At 42.7% G+C, this 19,185-nt stretch overlaps 1 long non-coding RNA gene across 1 annotated transcript in view; it reads left to right on the top strand.

The window, feature by feature from the left end:
- Positions 1–18,925, top strand: part of LOC128852836 (uncharacterized) — a 345,800-nt gene extending 326,875 nt beyond the window's left edge. The window contains exons 4-6 of the long non-coding RNA XR_008450889.1: positions 9,272–9,401; positions 11,051–11,212; positions 16,946–18,925. This is a non-coding gene — a long non-coding RNA (uncharacterized LOC128852836). The remainder of the gene's footprint in view (positions 1–9,271; positions 9,402–11,050; positions 11,213–16,945) is intronic.
- The last annotated feature ends 260 nt before the right edge of the window (positions 18,926–19,185 follow it).

The raw sequence follows: 19,185 nt of genomic DNA, 5'->3' as shown, positions 1-19,185 counted from the left end.
TTTGGCTCAAACTTATTGATACTTTCTAGCAAAGATTTATAACTATTGTTTATGTGTGAGAGACGTGTATAATGGAAAGAACCTGGCCTCTAGTTGTTACCATGGCCAGGTTCATATAAAATTTTCTAGCCTGGCATTGTAATTCAAACCATTTTCATGCTGCAAACACATAAATAAGCAAGCTGAAGCTATTGAGCAAGCCATGAGTGAGCGTTTTGCTTGAAAGTATCATTAAAGCAATTTCCCATAATGTCTGGCAGGGAGTAGGTTTCTTTTAATGATTTTATTAAAAAGTGAATTAAAGGCCAAAGGTTGCTTTCCTACAGCCCTTAATTTCCTGTTTCAGTGCAAAATGCAGTGCACAGAAATTGCTCAGAGCAGAAGACAAGGGAGATCTCCTGCAGGATCAGCCCCTACTGAGGCTGTTGGAGCTTCGGTTCCATGACAGCACGTGCATGCAACTCTGTTCTTGCAAAGCAATTTAACAGTAGAAAACAGAATGACAGAAACACAGACTTATCAATTATAGACACAAGCCTGCAGAAGTGGAGAAATGCAGTATTGACTCCAAACACGGCCCCTGTTTAATATTGGGGATATGTTTTTCCTTTCCGTGATGCAAATTTAACATCAGCATAAATCCAGGGAGGGTAACACAGAGAAGTGTGTAAAGGCATGAAGGCTTTTAGCCTGGCCAGACCTCTGGAATGAGTTTGCATTTTCTTTGCATCCTTATGCAGTCTGGATGTTGCCAATACTTTATGATTTTTGGTTTGGTAAGCGTGTGTGGTGCTTCAAGTTCAGGAGCTCCTGGTGGGACAGCAGTTGTGGAGAAGCAGGGTCATTTGCAAAGAAGCAAGCAGAAACCAGTAACAGGCTACAGCCTCCTCCTCCTCCTTCTCAATGCTTGTGAGAGAAAATACGACAACCCCAACATAGACAATGGGTGTTACACATAAGAAGTTTGGAGTCAGTTGGGACATGCTTTCTGCGATACCCCATTATTTGGAAAACTAAATATAAACTCCCTCCTGGTGTGCAGACGGACTCCATGAGATGCAGCTTGCACCTCTGCAGCATTCATGGGCCTGGTCAACTGATGGTAATGAGCAACATGTAAAACTCCAGTCTTTAGAACACTTTAATAAAACAATCATAATTTACCCCACTGCAGGACCTATAAACTCTAATTTAATAATGTGTTTGTAAGGGAACAGCTTTTTTAAATTACAGAAAAAAAGTTTTAGTATTATTGAAGAAATGTAGTATATAAAACATTTAATTGCTGAGGAAACAGCTTGATTATGGTTTTCAGATATTTAGAATGGGAAAATCATTCTAAAGAAGGGAGTTGCATTTTTATGGTAGAGTCTTGCAGAAAGGGTCTCATTAAGTTTTCAGGGAATACTTCTTCCAAATCTTTACCATGCTTGCAAATTACGTTAAGCATGTATACTTTCATCCTGCTCCAATGGTCAGTTCTCAAACTCAGATGACGTTTGTTTGCATGGGATATAAGCATCTTTCAAGTAAAAAGAGTCGGATTCTTACAGGACAAAGCTTAATCTTTTGGGCTCTTGGATTTCTAGGTTCAATTCGTATAAAGTGCCCCCAAAACATCAGTTTTAATCTTAGCTCCTGGAGTGACTTGAACTCTCCAGAAGTTCAGACTCACGGCAAGTTTAACCTGGCAAAACCATGTAATTTCTGCTCCATCTTGGTTGCAGTCATCTGCTATGACACAAAATAGGATTAAGAATCACATAACTGTTTCCCGCTAATAGATTTAGGCTGTGGTTCCAGGATTATTAATACCAGATCTGTGCACTACCAGCTCACCCAGGACTATAAATCTAATGTGGATCAGGCACGGACACATGATTGTATTTTGTCAAATTAGCCAAGGGACATGATATGGAATTTATATCAGCTTTATATTTCTGTGCTAGCTGCACCCCTGCTGTGGAAAGGCAGAACATAGCTGGTCCAACATGAAGTTAAGGCGATATTGATATGCTAGAGAACCTGCTGTTATAAAGGAGGTTGGAAGGGCGTGTGTTTTTTTCACAAATGTGAACAATTAATTGGGGTTTGTCTCTGCTCTAGCAGCATGTGGCTTATCTGGCACATGGCAATGGTGGTATGATACCACAAATCTTATAGTTGGGTGCAAATCCAGCCTTAATAAGAATTAGCACTTGAGCTCTTGTCATGTAGCTACCTTTGGAAATCTCTTTTTTAGGGCAGTAACCTTTGCTTCCTTATCACACGTTACGGGATCAAGAATCATAGAATAGTTTAGGTTGAAAGGGACCTTAAAGATCATCTAGTTCCAAACCCCCTGCCATGGGCAGGGACACGTCCTGCTAGATGCTGCTTAGTTGTGTGCCTGTGACAGCTCTTTTCTCTTTTAAAACCAGCATGTTATTAGAAGACTCTAATGCATATTTGCTACAAAATATAGAATACTCAGTTTTCAATAGTTAGCTTTAAAATCTTGAAAGGAGGAGTCCACATTTCCCCATTGCTCTGGAGAGACGTTTAATATTAATTCTTGGTGATATTGAGGGTTTGGAATTGAAGAATTAACTTGACAAATGCAGAAACGGGAGGTCTCCTTATCAGTAAGATTCTCACATTGTCATCAAAGCAGCATGGCTACGGCATGTGTGTCCTTAGCTGAGAAGTGGCACGTGAAAAAACACGTGAACACATAAACCTATTTTTTTCCTTTTACACGATTTTTCGGTGGTGGGAGATGAAGCTCTCACGTGACTGCTAGGATGTGGATAAGAAATTAGGCAAAGTCAGGAGGCTGGGGAGGCAAGGAGTGACCATGCAGCCCACCCACATGGGCTGAGCTGATGTGAGACCGTTGCCCGTACAATATCAACAGGCAGTGGGGAAAGGGACAAAAGAGTCATAACATCTCTGTTTCTGGGTATATCTCTGCTTGTCAAAATGGATCCTGCTGAAAACACCATTTTATTCTCCAGGCTGAGTAAAGAAGATGGAAGATCAGACATGATATGTTTTGAAGAGGAGCTGCCACAATAAATTAACATGTTCAGCCTGGTATTTTTCTACAGGAGGGAGCACCACTCTGCAAAACAACTTTTTAGGACAAGCCCTTGCAAGAAGATGCAAAGCAGGTGAAGACCTGCTCCAGGGAAGCTACAGCAATATGTGTGAGCACCTCTATCATTCCCAAGTAACGCTGATGAGCTTTTCACACTAGCATGACAACTTATACCCCCATGAGTCACTTCTGTGCTCAGACCCTCCTCTCACTTTCATGAAAACAATTGGTCCTGAGGACTTCTACATTGTCACACATGAAACACATCAGCAGCACTACTGAGCAGTGCTTTGACCATTTCATTATGTTGGAACCAGGAAAGGGTGAAATCTGGAGGGTCCTACATGCTGTATAAGGCCTGCAGGTCAGGATTGACACTGGAGTGTAACTGAAGTCAGGCTTTGACCCTTAACTTGGAAATACAAAGCTAGATTTTCCCCTCATTTCCCCCCTCCCAATTCCTCCCTGGTTCCCTACATGGCTGTTCTGTATTATGATCCCTTTAAATAAGCAGCCTGTCATTAGCTTTTATCCCAGTGCTTGCTCAGCCGGACTAAAGTCTAGGTCTCTTTGTTTTTAAGACTTGCATGGTGTGTAAGTGCCAGATGTTTCCCATCTCTTGGCTCTTGGTGAAATAAACACGAACTGCCATAACCTTCACCTTTCAACTCTTACATTACCTATTCCTAAAGTACAAAAAATGGATGTGTGTTTATGTGGCGAGGCTTTGAACTACCTTCCAGGTTTATGTCAAAAGTCCTATTCTCTAGGCAAAGATAAAATATGAGAACGGACTTCACTGTTGGTATAAAACTCACCTTTCGTTCTAATGTCTAGGGAGATTACAGACTAAGGAAAACCGATGTGACTTTCAGACCGAGTCTCTGAGATCTGGATTCAGCACTTATGGAAAGCACAGTCACTTTATGGGTGTCAGTCCAGTTATTTTACATAAAAGCAGCGTAAATGTGCAGATAGTCCATAAGGATTTATCTGATGCATCATGGCTTTCTGCACAGACAATGGAGTTTTGTCCTTTTAATGTATTTCAGTTACCTTTGCAACTTCCCCCTCCCTACTCCAGCAACAGCTAAGCTGATTTGGAGGGGTTAATAAAGGAATTTTCCTCACTAAAAACAGCTCATCCAAGTTCATCCTGGAGTTATTTTTCTTCCTCCCCTTCTTTTGCTTCTCATTTTGTAAAATCTTCCTGGAAGGCACCTGGATAACTTGCTTTTGATGAAGCATAGAAGGATTCTTCAAGTTAATACTCATGTGCCCTAAGGAAGAATAGAGAATATATAGCCTCCGGAGGCTGGGACCAGCTGCCTGATGACACATACTCGAAGTGCCCCAGGAACAGCTAACTAGGCTGAGGTGCCTCATAAGAAAGTCATACAGCTGCTTTTTCTTTTTAACTTCATTCAGTAGCATTACTCAATTAAATGAGGAACAAATGGTGTGATGAAGATTGCAAAAGCCTTTCAATTAGAATTCCAAGCAAACTAAGCAAATAGAATTTTAATTTGTGCTAGTGCATGTCTTTCTAGAAAAATGAAGTCTTCCTTTGAGGAAAGCAGGGTTTTTTGTCATAGTCTCAGCTGTAAGGTGATTTAGCAGGAACAGAGCAGTGTAATACTTTAGCCACTATTCTCTCATGCATACTGAAAAAAATGCATTTTCCCCACAGTAAACAGACTAGCAGTAACCTTTTCCCCACAGAAAGCTGGAAAACAGCTTCCCTACAGACCTGGGAAAGTCTTGCAGAGAACAATTATCATCAAACTTTCTTTTGTGTTTTAAAATCATCAGAATAGTCTCACCAAGTTTTGTTCTAATCCTCAAGCCAAACATTTGGAGACTATGTTTTGAAGAGTGACCATTGTGCAGGGTGACTGTACGGTCCATGAAGATACGAGAGAAACTGTAGGAAACTAGAGCCTGAAGGATGGATGTCTCCAGGCACTCATGAGTGTCCGTGGAGTTAAAGAGAGCCTGGGTTCTTTTATGACTTCTCAGTGTGCATTTCCTTAACCAAGTTGACTCTGGACGCTGGGGTCACTGAAACACAAGTTATTTCACAGGCTGGACTGAAGTGTACATGCCATGATCATCTATAAATTCATACTAAACTGTAGCCCTCAGATCAGGAGCAGTTACTGCTGTGCCTGAGGGAGAGTAAGAAAATAGCACACAGCAAGACTAATGGATTTCAGGGTCTTTCCATAACTTTTGAAGAGCTGTCTATTGAGTTCAAATTTACAGCACTGTCTATTCAAGCTCCAACCCCCCTTGTACATGCTCAGGCCATTCATTCACTCAAGCACTTATTGAAGATGCACTGAAGTAAACTGAGAAGATTCAGCCATGGCACACACCTCGGTGCCTTCATCATTTCCTTTTCCTTTATAGGTGTCTGGTGCCTTTCTGTGAAAGCTCCAATCTTGCAACCTATATGTAGCTTTAGGAATTTAATTTTGCTGTAACTTGACCAAATAACAGCAAATTTAGTTACATCTTAAAAATTCTAGGAAAATATTAACATTGAATTATTTGCCTAATGCCAAACTGCTCATTGTTCAACAAGGACTTTATTAGAAGTTACTGTAATTTAGGAAATACATCCAGGTTATAAATATCCAGATATATACGTTTAAGATGTCTATACAAGACAACAAGAATGTATCTGTTTCCTTAGATCCTGACAACCTCATTCCTGTTAGACAATGCTTTACTTCACATGTGGTCTCTGCTGAACTAAAGGTTTGTTATTTCCCCTCAGTATTTCTGAATATCCTGCTAGGTAATTAGGTGTCTAAATACAATTTTTAAGGTTAGATAGGCTTAGATAGCTTAGAAGATAGATAGAGGAGGGACACCCCATAATCTCCTTAGGCAACCTGGTCCAGTGTTCAACCACTCTCACTTTAAAAAAAGCTTTTTTTTACATACAAGTGGAATTTCCTTTATATCAATCTGTGTTCTTTGCCTCTTGCTCTGGCACTGGGTGGCACTGTCTGTCTCAGTCTTTTTTAGTCTGCCCTGTCAGGTATTTGATACAGTCCCTCTGACTCTTCTCTTCTGCCAGTTAAACAATCCCTGCCTCTTCTCCTGTGACATGCTCCAGTAACTCAGCTGTCTTTGGGGCCCTCCGTTGCACTGTCTCCAGTATGTCCATTCTCTCTTTTGCTGGAGAGCCCAGCACTGGGCCCAGAATTCCAAATGTGTCTCACCATTGTAAGTAGAAGGGAAGGATCACCTCCCTCAACCTGAAGGCAACACTTTTCTTAATGCAGCCTAGGGTGCTGGTGGCCTTCTTTGCTATGAGAGTATATCTCTGGCTCCTCATGTTCAGCTTGGTGTCCACCAGAGCTGAACAGATCCTGTTCTGCCAGGCTGCTTCCCAAATAGCCCACAGCCTGGCCGCGTGCATGGGATTATTCCTCCCCACTCAACACTTCCCTGTGTTGAACATTGTGGGATTCCCTTTGGCCCATCTCTCCAGCTTTTGAGGTCCTCCTGACGAGCAGCACACCCATCAACCATTCTGTTGATTCTGCTGAGTGCGCTCTTTGTTCCATCCTCCAGGTTGCTAATGGAGTTTTTCAACAGTTTTGGATACTGTGTCAAGCCCTATTACATGTTCTAATACTCATGTTCTCCCTGTTACCTTCCTTGTTAACTCCATTTTAGAATCATAGAATGGTTTGGGTTGGAAGGGACCTTAAAGATCATCCAGTTCCAACCCCCCCTACCGTAGGCAGAGATACCTCCCACCAGACCAGGCTGCTCAAGGCCCTATGCAACCTGGCCTTGAACGCTTCCAGGGAGGGGGGCATCCACAACTTCTCTGAGCAGCCAGATCCGGTGTCTCACCACCCTTATTGTGAAGAATTTCTTCCTAATGTCTAATCTAAATCTTCCCCCTTGATCTTGCTGTCTATATCGTCGATGAAAATATTAAACCTCACTTGTCCCAGTATGGACCCCTGAGGGACACCACTTGTCACAGATCTCCATCTGGACATTGAGTTACTGACCGCTACTCTCTGAATGCAACAATCCAACAAATTCCTTGTCCACTGAACCTTTCACCCATCAAATGCATCTTTCTCCAATTTAGAAAGAAGGATGTTGTGGAGGACTGTGTCAAAGGCTTTACAGCAGTCTAGATAGATCACATCCATTTCTTTTGCTATGTCCACTGATGTGGTTACCACATCAGAGAAATCTGCTGTGTTGATCAGGCAGGACTTGCCCCTGGTGAAGCCATGCTGGCTGTCTCGAATCACCTGCCTGTCCTCCATGTGCTTTAGCATAGCTTCTAGGAGGATCTGTTTCATGATCTTCCCAGGCACAGAGGTGAGGCTGGTGGGTTGGTAGTTCCCGGGGTTATCCTTTCTACCCTTTTTAAAAAATGAGTAGAATGTTTCCTTTCTTCCAGTCACCAGGGACTTCACCTGACTGCCATGACTTTTCAGATGTCATGGAGAGTATCTTGGCAATCACATCAGCCAATTCCCCAGGACTCTGAGATGCACCTCATTAAGTCCCATAGGCTTATATATGTCTAGGTTCCTCAGGTGGTCACAAAGATGATCTTCCCCTACAGTGGGAGGGGCTTTACACCCCGGTCCCCATCTTGTCCATTGACACAGAATGGGTAAAGAGAGAGGTTGCCAGTGAAGACTGAGGCAAAAATTTGTACCTCAGTACCTCAGCCTTCATCTGTTGATATAGGGTCACCCTTTTTGTTCATGGGGGGGGTGGGTATTCTTTCTTTAACCTTCCTTTTCTGGTTGACATACCTATAGAAGCCCTTCTTGTTATTTGCTTCCCTTGCCAAGTTCAGCTCCAGCTGCACCTTGGGCCTCCTGACACCATCCCTACAAAACCAGGCACTGTCCCTACACTCTTCCCAGATTACCTGTTCCTTCTTGCACTGCCTGTGCAGTTTCCTCTTGCTCTTCAGTCTGACCAGCAGGCCTTGACTCAGCCATACTGGTCTCTTCCCTTCCCTGTCTGATTTCCTAAATCTGGAGACTGAGAGCTCTTGCACTCTATGGAAAGCATCCTTAAATATTTGCCAGCTCTGCTCTGTTCCCTTCTCCCTGAGGACTGTTTCCCATGTGGGTCCTATTGACCAACTCAATGAAGAGCCGGAAGTTTGCTTTCCTAAAATTTAAGGTCCTGACTATAATTCTCGCCTGTCCCATATCCCTCAGGACTGTGAACTCCACCAATGCATGATCGTTGCAGCCCAGGCTCCTTCTGATGTTCACATCACTGATGAGCTCACTTGCATTGGTGACCATCAGGTCCAGAATTGCATCCCATTGGGTAGAGGTGTGTTACCTGGATTAAGAAGTTATCTTCAATGCACTCAGAGATTTAACCTACTACATCATCATTTAGCCGTAGCACTTTTCCCAGAAGATGGGTGGTTGTTCTGATAAAAAGCAAAGCAGTCACAAGATCAGATATTTTAGTGAAACCAACAGTACTTTTTCTTACGTAAAATGGTATTTAAATTCCTTCTTGGCATCTTTTTAGCATACTGCAGGAGCAATGTACATTAAAACACATTCTGGGTTGTTGGGTTTTTTTCCTGTTACCTGAAGACAGTAAATCACAGAGTTACAGATGTTACCCTGGTTAGGAATAAAGCCGTCACCTTTAGCATTGGTTTCAGTAAAAACACAAACACCTCTGTAGTCAAACTGCAAAGTTTTATAGCTGTGGTTCTTTGAAATAACTAATAAATATTTGTTTGCCATTTCTCTTTGGGGCAACTGTCCACTTGCTAATTTACACATCACCAAGAGGCCATTTAACTCTTGCCTATAGGTATTAAACCCTATCCATTACTGTGTCATTGAAAATATAAACTGTCTGGAGGTTGATAGATGTTTAGAAAAGAATAAAAAGCAGCTCAGCCCATGGCAGACCATCTTGAAGCAAAGCTCAGGATCCCTCAAGAGCCGTATAGTTTCTGATATGACTTAACAGCAGTGTTTCTGCTCTAAGGATTGTGTGTAGTGCTGTGGAGCACTTTTCCATCACTACCACTGTCCTTTGGAAAGTATGGAACTGCCAAACACTTGGCCTTCACATTTCTAGCTGTTATTCAGCTTTTCTTTGCTCTCCTATCCAGGCCATCAGCAGTCACTCTTATTATCTGTTTTATCCAAGATTTGCAGGTATCTCCACAGCCATTTCCAGATTTTAACAGCCTAGATCAAGTCATCAGACTTTTATTCAAGCTCATAACCCTCAGGTTGGGAATCAGGTGTCCAGCTCTTCCCTGGGCTTATTTATAAATGTAAGTACATCTTAGGGTTTTATGTGTTTGTGTTCTTTGAAAACCTCAGCTTTTTCCCTGGAGATTTGTGCTTCATCAGTTCCTGTCTGTGCATCCCTGGTTGATAACCTGACTCCTAAAAGCCTGTGAGTTAGCTGGCTGTAGTAGTTTGTTTTTCTTCCTGTTTGGCTCGAAAAACCTGCTCTCTGTAATGTTTGCTATTAAAAACTTTAAGATAAATGCTCCTGCGTAATTTATTTTTGTTGTTAATTACAGTTCTCCCTTTTTTGCCTCATGTTCCTTCTCTCTGCTTATGCCCAGCCCTTGCAACCAAGATTTCCCTATAAATTTAGCAGCTAAGCAAGTGCAGTAGAGACATAAATAATGCAAACTTTCTGAATATGAATGTACTTCCATGAGGGTGCACTGAAGTGGCAGACACGTGGGTGACATCCCCTGCCATCTGCCCTGGGCCAGCTCTGCATGGCGTTTGTTGGTGGTCCCGTATCACTTCAAGTTGGCTGTCCTCTGACCTGGTGCACCAGTATTAGCACAGCACTGCACTGTAGTGAGCAGATATTTCTCCTCCTTTGGATGGGGACATGATGTATGCCACGCTCACCACAGGATTCATGGGCAGCTTGGACCAGGCTGTAAATATCCTGAAGATATTTTGCACTTCTTCACACAATGAATGAACCAAGGCAGTGCCTGCTGTATGCAGCAAGAATAGCAGATTGGAGAGCGCACACTGTAGTGTTAAGCAGATTAGAATTGATGATTTGACTGTTATTGGTTATTTCATTCTTTGTGTAAAAGCTACAAAACCTGGAGAACAGGCAGCAGTTGGAAGATACCATCAGTATCTAGGCAGCTTCAAGTGCCCAAATCTTAGCGCAGCTGAAAGACTTCATGAGCTCCTCTGGAAGTGAATAAAAATACAAGGAAGCAGCAAACCTAAAACACCTACATGACCAGCCCATGGACTTGTCCTCACTGATGTCTTATATGGGTGGGGATAATTCTTCGAGAGGTACATGGCAGGAAGGTCTCACTGGGTTCCTTCATATGATGGTCACTGTGAAGTCTCCTCCAACTTTGCCAGCAATGTCTCTAGTAATGCCAATGGCAGTGATCAACGCACGGGGTGGAAACCTGTCCCTGAGAGTGTTTGACCACAAACAGTTGAAGATATGCCTAGTTTAATAACATCCTGGACTAAGTGTTCTTCCTAGCTCTGTTCCAGACTGCTGAATGCCAGGCTCTTATTTCTGCCCAGACATTGGAGAGCATTCACATACAAGCACTGCAAGACACTTGAAAGGTGACATTATTTATGGCTTCTCAGGCTGCCTTCCTTGTCCTACTGACTTACGAATGCTCCTATAAGCTCAATAACATGTATTTTTTCCCATGTCTAGTTGCACATGGGAAACTGTCTCCCAAGCACCAGCACTTTGCAAGCGAACCATTTCTACCCCACTGCTACCCAACAATAGCCCATGAGCTGCAGATTTAGCTGTTGTTGAAAATACCAACACAAAACTGACCATAAAATAAAGAAGCATTAGTTATTATTTTTTTTTCATAACTCCCATCTGCTGTGAACTATGGAGGAACAGAGCTGCAAAGCTGCCCATTAAACTGTCTGTTCTTTCCTGTTTGAACAGAACCTCTCCAGGGTTTTAGCTGCCTCAACCGCCATGGGTCAACATCCAGGAAGGAAGATGTTTCTAAGGAAACCGTGGAGGCTTTCCACCAAGGTGGTTGCATGAAAGCACTGAAACTAGTGAGAGTGACAAAAAGCAGTTCATTGGATAATGTAGAAAAAGGTAAAAAGTTATTGCATGCAGACTGTTTTTATAATGAGGCCATTCAGGCATAAAATCACTTTAAATAGGTAGTTTGTTTCCATATTGCAGAATTATTTTCGTCCTGCTCTTTCAAGGAGGAGTTTATCGAGGCACAGTGGTGTATACATAATAAACAGCCCCAGGGGCAAGGCATTTTTACTTTTTTTCCTCCTGCTTCGTATCCTGTTGCAGTTGGTCTTGGGCTGCAAAATGAATTTTGTTTTCTGAAATAATATTATTTACTTTGCGTGCAGTCCTCTGCAAGAGGCCATGAATTCTCTTCTGCAGTTGCAATGTCCCAAACTAGACAGGAGCTTTACAGTCCAGCACTTGCTTTAAATGGCTTTTCTGTGGGTTGCAGGGCAGTTTGTTATGAGGACAGGTATAGTCCCATTAGCTCAGGGACCTCCAAGAAAGCTCTGTGTGTGCATCCAGTGTTTGGACTTGACTGACACCATGTGATGTAAATAGTACAGGGATAACACCATGGAGACCAGAAATGCAGGATCACCCTGAAATCTGTAGATTAGAGAAGGAGGTGACAGCCACTGTGCTGGAGATACACTACTGCGAGAGTCTCTGGACAGACACAACAGGTTAATTTCTTCAGTTTCCTGTGATGCTGAGTATCTCTGAAGATAATTCTAACAGTAACTGCATCCAATATCACAGCCAGCAAGACCAGGAGTTTACATCAGCACCCGTTTCTCCTCTCCCAGTGTCTCATCCTGCCCACTGTGAGCCTATGAGTGCTGCCCCCATGGCAATGTCATGAGGTCTGAAATGAGCCTGCCATCAACACCTGCCTTGAGGAAGCGATTTAGTGTCCAATGCAAGCCCAGACCACTGGATGGATGGAGGTGGTAATCAGCAGCTGATTTAGAGCTAATGAGAGAAGAGGGAGGCTAGAGCAGCCATTGGGCTCACCCTCCTCACCACTGCTCTCATTAAGTTTTGGGGCCATTTTGGGCACATTACCAAGGGCTTTTCAAAATTCAGTCACAAGGGCTCTTAGTTTGAATCTCAGTCTCCCTCAGCTATGACATTTGTCATTTTCTTAGGACACGAGCTTGTATGTTGCTACCCTGCACTTCAGTCCCTACAGGGAGCTCTTGTTGCGTAGAGCAGAACTGGACTGAATTAACGATAAATATTTAGGAGCCTCAGGGCATGAAAATTTCTAAAATTTCTTCTCTAATTTGCTTGTAGCCTCAGGATTTCCCTATAGGCTTAATAGGAAAGAAAGGAAGTGAGGGAGCTGGTTCTTCTCACCACTTCCTTGGATTGCTGCCTGTGTATCATCAGGGATGAATGATGGTAGTGAAAGAGGCAAGAAGACAGGTCTTCGGTATGGGAGACTCAGGGTTCCGTGGGGAGATCCCAAAAGGATGAAATACTTGGGGATACAAATGGATGGGGGATAACACGGACCTGCACCAGGGAAAAAGTTAGGCTCAATGTACTCAAGCGAAGAAGCTCCATCATGTGTACTACAGAGGTCCAGGGATCAAAATAAACAGAAAAAGTTCAGGAATGATCAGCCTGAAATGATCCAGACACACAATAAAGTCCCAGGTTACTGGAGGGGGAGGGAGTGAAATTCTTGCTCTCCTCAAAGAGCATGAGTGATTAGCTCTAAAAGCCATGTGCCAATGCTCCTCTGTGGCTGCTCCTGTTCAGATAAAATAACAGGTCATCTGTTGGAGCAGAGGTCCTTCCAGACTGAAGTCTAATTTCTGTGCTCCAGGGGCTTAAGTGTTGGTTCAAAGGTCACCAGGAAACACCAGTCACTGAGCAAGGATGAAGCTCATTTTCACTAAAATCAGAGCTCGCAGAGCAGGACCCTGCAGTCAGTCCATCACCTGCAGTTGGTATCTGCGCAGTCTCAGCAGGCAAGATGTTTGGAGATAATAGTCTGGATGGGTGGTGCCAGAGGAGATGCTGGAAGTGCACAACTGCAAATTAAACCTCAACAGCTAAAGATAAGTCTGAGAGAAGCCCCTGTGACTCCATTGCCCTGCACCAAAACTCTGTATGTCTTCATGCAAGAGTCAAGTTATTGCTACATAAATTGTACATTCACGTGCATGGTGGATGATCTTTGTCCCAGCAAAAGACGCAGAATGCTTGCAAGCAAGTGTAGGTCTCACTAAGCTCTTCACTCACACACACACACAAACGAAAACACGACTTTTTTTTTTTTTTTAATGGAAACATTCATATTTGTGGTTTGAAAGGGCCTTTCATTTCAGTTGCACGCCTTTGGTTTCTTATTACTGGAACAGCAGTTGTTAATAGGGTTAACATGGTGAAACACAGTGGGGACAGCAGCACCTGAAGCACAGCTGACACCCAAGGCCTCCCTTGGTACTTGGCCTAGTGATGCCCCTGTCCTTACTGGAAGGAGGACTGCCATCCCCCGAACCTGGAGGTGGGCTGCCAGAGAGCTAGAGCAATGAAAAGGTCACACACTGCTAGCCAAAAAAATAGATTTTCTTTTTTTTTTCCCCCAGACAGCATGGAAAAGCAGCGCAAAATGGATGTAAAGTAAAATGAGAACCCCTTTATCAGCCAGGTAAAGTTATAGTGAGAACCTCTCATCAGCTCAACATACTGCTTGTATTAGTGGGGGCATTAGATAAAATGGCATTAGAAACTTAATAAAAATAAACTAATTAAGATGCTTAGGAACCTGTTTTAAAATAGACATTAGTCCACATTTCACTTGGGCCATGAATTTCCACCTTATACTCTTCACTTACATATGAATCTTTGTTTTGCCTCTAACAAATCATGTATATTCAGCCCTCGGTTGCCCTTGGAAAAACCACTGCCCTTCCCAAAAAAGAAATAACACACAAAACCCAAGAACCAACTACGACACAACTGTAACACAAAAGCTCTCAGGGGCTTGTTGAGGTGCCCTTCAAAACATTCAAGGTTTTAAAAAGTTTGCTCATTATAAGAAGGAGCAGCTTTTTTCCATTACAAAGTGATCTATTTCACAGCTTTCAGCCAAAAGTGTCAAGCAATGGAGCAGCAGTTATGCCTTAACAATTTCTAATATATTTCAGCACCTAATGAATCTATGCAAAAAAGCCAGGTAAAAGGTAGAAACAGCCTACAGTTAACTCCTGCCCTCCCCTTGCAAGGTTTTTTTATCCCCTGCTTCCCAGTCTTATGTTTTTACTGTATGGCAATTAATTAAAGAGATCAAGATAGAAGAAAGATGGAAACCTTATTACTGGTGTTGTATTTCCATACTAGTTTTGCCCAGGGAAAAAGTTTCCCAGGAGATTAGCTAATAGTTAAGCTATTAAAGGCTTCTAAACTGGAAAGGTTATTTGCAAGGTCAGGCAACTTTGCTAAGCTGGTAGTTTCAAAATTATCCTGAGTTTCTTTACTAATTCATCGATCAAAATGACACATTTTAAATTATAGATGAAAATGGAACAGATTTAAGTTGCTGTCATGTAACCCCTGCATGAAAACTACACATTACAAGCCTCTAACTGTAATAATTTTTAAGTGAGAATGAAACATTTGTTCTTAAGTGCTGATTTACTGCAAATTCACAAAGATCTGAACAGGCCTTCACACTGAAAACATGCAATCTAACCAGCTTCTTCCAGGTGTTTTGAGCAGTCAATGCAACGTGTTTCTCCCACTAGCATTAGCTACCTTTCTGCAATTAAAGGTAGGGATGCACTTTCATAAGACAGGAAGAAATGTCCAGAAAGGAGAAATATAAAGGAGGGCTCTTCTTACATATTCACTAAATTAAACCAAAATTTCTTTATAGAAATACTAGAGATCTGCAGAGGACAGCTGAGGTCCTTCAAGCTGTCTCAGGGCAATACTAAATATCACCTGGATGCAAGGCAGGTTGTCTCTGTGCCACGTACAAGAGCTGTGTCCATTGGTATTACAAAATAAATGTTCTGGACTAGTGACTAGCCCCAAGGGTCTGTTGTTCCACTTCTCCTTCAGCTTTTGTAGTCCCCCATATACATCAGTGTTTAGATCATCAAGGTCTGATGCCATCTACTAGGGTGGGTGTATGGGATTTCCAGGCTAACTCCGTCATTCTGCTGTTGACTAGCTTTGCAATTGTTCTTAATTCTAGGACTGCCATTTGTGGATAATTCCAGATTGGGCATTGCAGAAGCTGCATTTGAATTATCTTGCTTCGGAGAGGTTGAACACTTTTTAAATTTGAAGTCAAGTGCAGAGAGCAACATTTGCTGCTTTTCACAGGAAGAAATTAGGGTACAAAATCAGGACTAATTAAATGAACCTACAAAACATTAACAGGCAGGCAGGTCACACAGCAGAAATTAATGCTATGTTTGAGATAAGGCAATAAACCATCAGTTTTGTTTATGGCTGAGGTTGTCACTGGGGTTTCAGGTCGCTACTGGAGCAAGAGGAACCAGAGCATTCATGAGCAGAGCAGAGCTGCCGAGCCTGGTGCTTCTGCTCCAGGTTATGCTCTGCTCGGACTGCTGCCCTGGCTCCCTGTGCCACACAACTTCTCCCACATCTCTAAAGTGTGGCAAATGCACACAACCTGTTACTCTGCTGATGGACCAATCTAGGAATAGCTTCAGAGGTATATTCCCATTTACAGTGCTGTGACAGTGGTTCCAAGGCTTCAAGCAGGGGTTTTCAGAGAAGTGTGCTCTCAGCCTTCTCCAGAAAGCAGATCCCTCTAAGGAGTATCAGGATGGACACTCAAACACAGGTCATTATTTTGGAAAAAGAAAATCTTGAGCATCAAAACCAGTCCTTTAGCACAGAAGAGGTTGATGTCCCCAGATTAAACAAAATAACTTCCAGCCACATAGAGAATATTTGTGACGATCAGACTAGCAGACCCTGAGGTTTTTGCATCCTGTGTACAACACTTGGAGCTCGCAAGCCATGTCACCCCCAGAGCTGTGCTCTCACAGCCAGTTACATGTCACAAGTATGCATGCCATTTCATTGTTGACTGCCTCAAATTGTCCAGTTTTATGGGTAGCATTGGTGGTGTTGCTTTTCTTTCCATCTGGCCCCTCAGTGTGCTCCAGCAAAGGAGTCAGCACTTGCGACTGCAGCTGTAGGAAAACCCATATGTCAGAGCTTGGATCATTTTCTTTCCCAGCTGAGACATCTGGATCTGTGGCTTGTTCAACTAATAGCCCTGCTGGCAGAGCTGCAAGCAGCTCTGGAACTAAATAGTCATGGAGAGGCTTGGGGAGGAGCTCACCTGTCCTACGGGGCACTTTTCATTCTTTCTTTTCAAAGGATGGGACTCATTGACATAAATTTCATAGACATACAGTGAAAAATGCTACTGGATAATAACGACCTCCTTTCAAAGTCTCTGCTATCATATCTCCTGCTACTTCAAGAATTGCTCCTGTCAAAATAATGTGTTTATAAGTTTTTTTCACCATGAATCAGTTGCAAAATATTCAGGCAGCAGGACATATGGAGATCATATGAGGTTCTACTGCATTACACTTGAAAGTGATCTCTTTAAGAACACAGGGGCTCACAAGTTGTAGGACACTGTTTAATGCCTGACTGGTGAGGCGTCACCCGGAGATGATGGGAGGAGAGGAATCCAAAACTCCTTGGTCTTTCATCTTTGGGGGATCACTAAGCTGTCTTGGTTAAAAATGTATTTGCTGCTGGTCACAAATATCCCACTGTGCTTTTTTCCAGGGACAACATGGAGTTTGGTTACGTGAACACCATCTGTCTCTTCAAAACTTCTGGTTTTTCCTATTGGAAACTGAAACCCCCACTGGTGAGCAGCCCAGTCTTCCAGACCCAACCTGACAAGGGGATTTGTAACAAATATGAGCACAGCATCACCCATCTTGGCAATGTGTTCTGAGCTGGCACTTCCCTGCTGCCACAGAGCTGAAACAGAGAAGGGAATGATGGTGTGAGCAGGAGGTTTCAGGAATGAGACTTTCTCACCATGGCTGTTCCCACTGCTCATTTCTTGCCTGGCACATCCCTGACTGCACAAATTACACCTTATCTATCTCTATCCATGCCCACTGCCACTGAATTCCCTTTGTCCTAGGTGAACTCCACCCTTAGTACCCTTATGCTTTCTATATGAGGTAGCAGACCATAATTTCTCTATTATGGATCAGCTGTAGAACCTGTCCATGGCTCTGATCATTGGTTATACGGTAACTCCAAAGCAGGAAACAAAAAGACGTTTCAAGGCTAGCTCATGCTTGCTACTTTAATTTTAACTTTGCTCTTCTGAAGGTCAATGGAGCCTTGGATCCACGCAGAATTCAAGGGGTAAGAAAACGCATCAACCGAACTGATAGAAAAGCAGTTCCTGCGCATCTATGTGGGCAGAAAAGTAATGTACTTTGCAGAAGGCCTGAAGCAGAGAGGCTAGAATAAAGAGAGAAAGAGCAAGAAGGGAAGACATACATGTGCCATGCAGCTCCAGCACTTATAACAGAAACAACGTGTTTGTTCCAACCAGAGCACGTACTCCTTTACTCAACAATTCTGCTGTCACATGCCACACACCAGACAAAACCATACATCAAAGTTACTGAGCACTTGCTAAGCAGCAAACGTGGCCATTTATCATGTAGAGTTATATATATGCTATTTCACAATGGAATGCAGTATATTATGCTGGAACACAGTGGCAGCCACCTCCAAACACGCTGAACGATAGAGCATTTTTATGCTGGGGGAAACATCAGTTAGCTATTAACTGTGACCGTCAGGCTCACTTTGTTTCTTATTTAAGTCTCTCTGCTGAAGCATTAAAAACTTTCTTCACTCTGCAGTCTCTTTGGTGGGTACATTGTTTATTTTTATATTTTAATGGGATGCAATTTATACTGGCACCTTTCTTAATTTCATCTCTCAAATTTACTGGCTCAGCCTCTGGAACAAGAAATGACCAAGCAGACATATGTATTCTAGATGACACCATGAAGTCCATAAACTGCAATCTTTCTTTACTGGACAATATGTGGGTTACTATTAAACCAAAAAACATATGTGAATAATTGAGGAAAGGGATCCAGTATTTAGCTCAGAAAATGTGAAGTCAGCTTACTAAGAATAACATATCTCTGCATTTTGACCTGTTGCTGACAACAAATATATTTCATTATTACCTGGATAGCAATGATTGGGGTTTTTTTCCTCCTCTAAATGAAATCCAGTTGAGAGAAGCTGGCAACAGACAAATTATGCTTATTCCACCCCTGCTTTTACTTAACGGCTGTTATCAAGATCCTCAGCATTCATTTGTGACATTACTATTAAAAACATATTTCTTATCTGGGTCTTTTATTCCTACAAATAGAGTATGGAAATAAATCTGTGCTGATGGAGTGGTGAGCATGCAGCCATGGGAAGGTGACCCTGGGCTGGAGTACACTGAGCTGTGCACCTGCCTGGGCTGAGTTCACTGAGCATCATCTGCGCGTAGGGAACCCCAAAATATACTGACCTCAGTGGAGGGGATGCAAACCCCAAAGAGTGCATGTGACACCTCACTGCAGCCACCCAGCTGGTGCTCCATGGAGGAGAACTGGGACACTGGTATCTGTGTGCAATACTTCATGTGGCAACCCCAGGTGGAGGGACAACCAATGGGTGCTTGAATGGCAGCAGAGCATGCTGATCCACTGTGCTATGCACTCCACTCTTGGCAGGAATCCATCCTATTAATTCAATATATAAGTATATTAATATGTCAATATGTGGTGCAAAATAATCCCTGGCAAAGGTGGGGGGGAGGTGTGGTGTGCGTGTGTGTATATTAAAATTTTATATGAAATTCTAGCTTTGGTGAGTACTGGAAAACATTACTTTCCCCTTTCTCCCCTTATCCCCAGAAAGGCTTTTAATGGGGCAGATGAGTAAATGTTTCATAGTCTTTTCCATTGTGGAAGATGTTTTTATAA

Source organism: Cuculus canorus, chromosome 8 (genome assembly GCF_017976375.1).
Source record: "Cuculus canorus isolate bCucCan1 chromosome 8, bCucCan1.pri, whole genome shotgun sequence".
NCBI lineage: Eukaryota > Metazoa > Chordata > Aves > Cuculiformes > Cuculidae > Cuculus > Cuculus canorus.
This window is presented reverse-complemented; position numbering and strand designations above follow the sequence as displayed.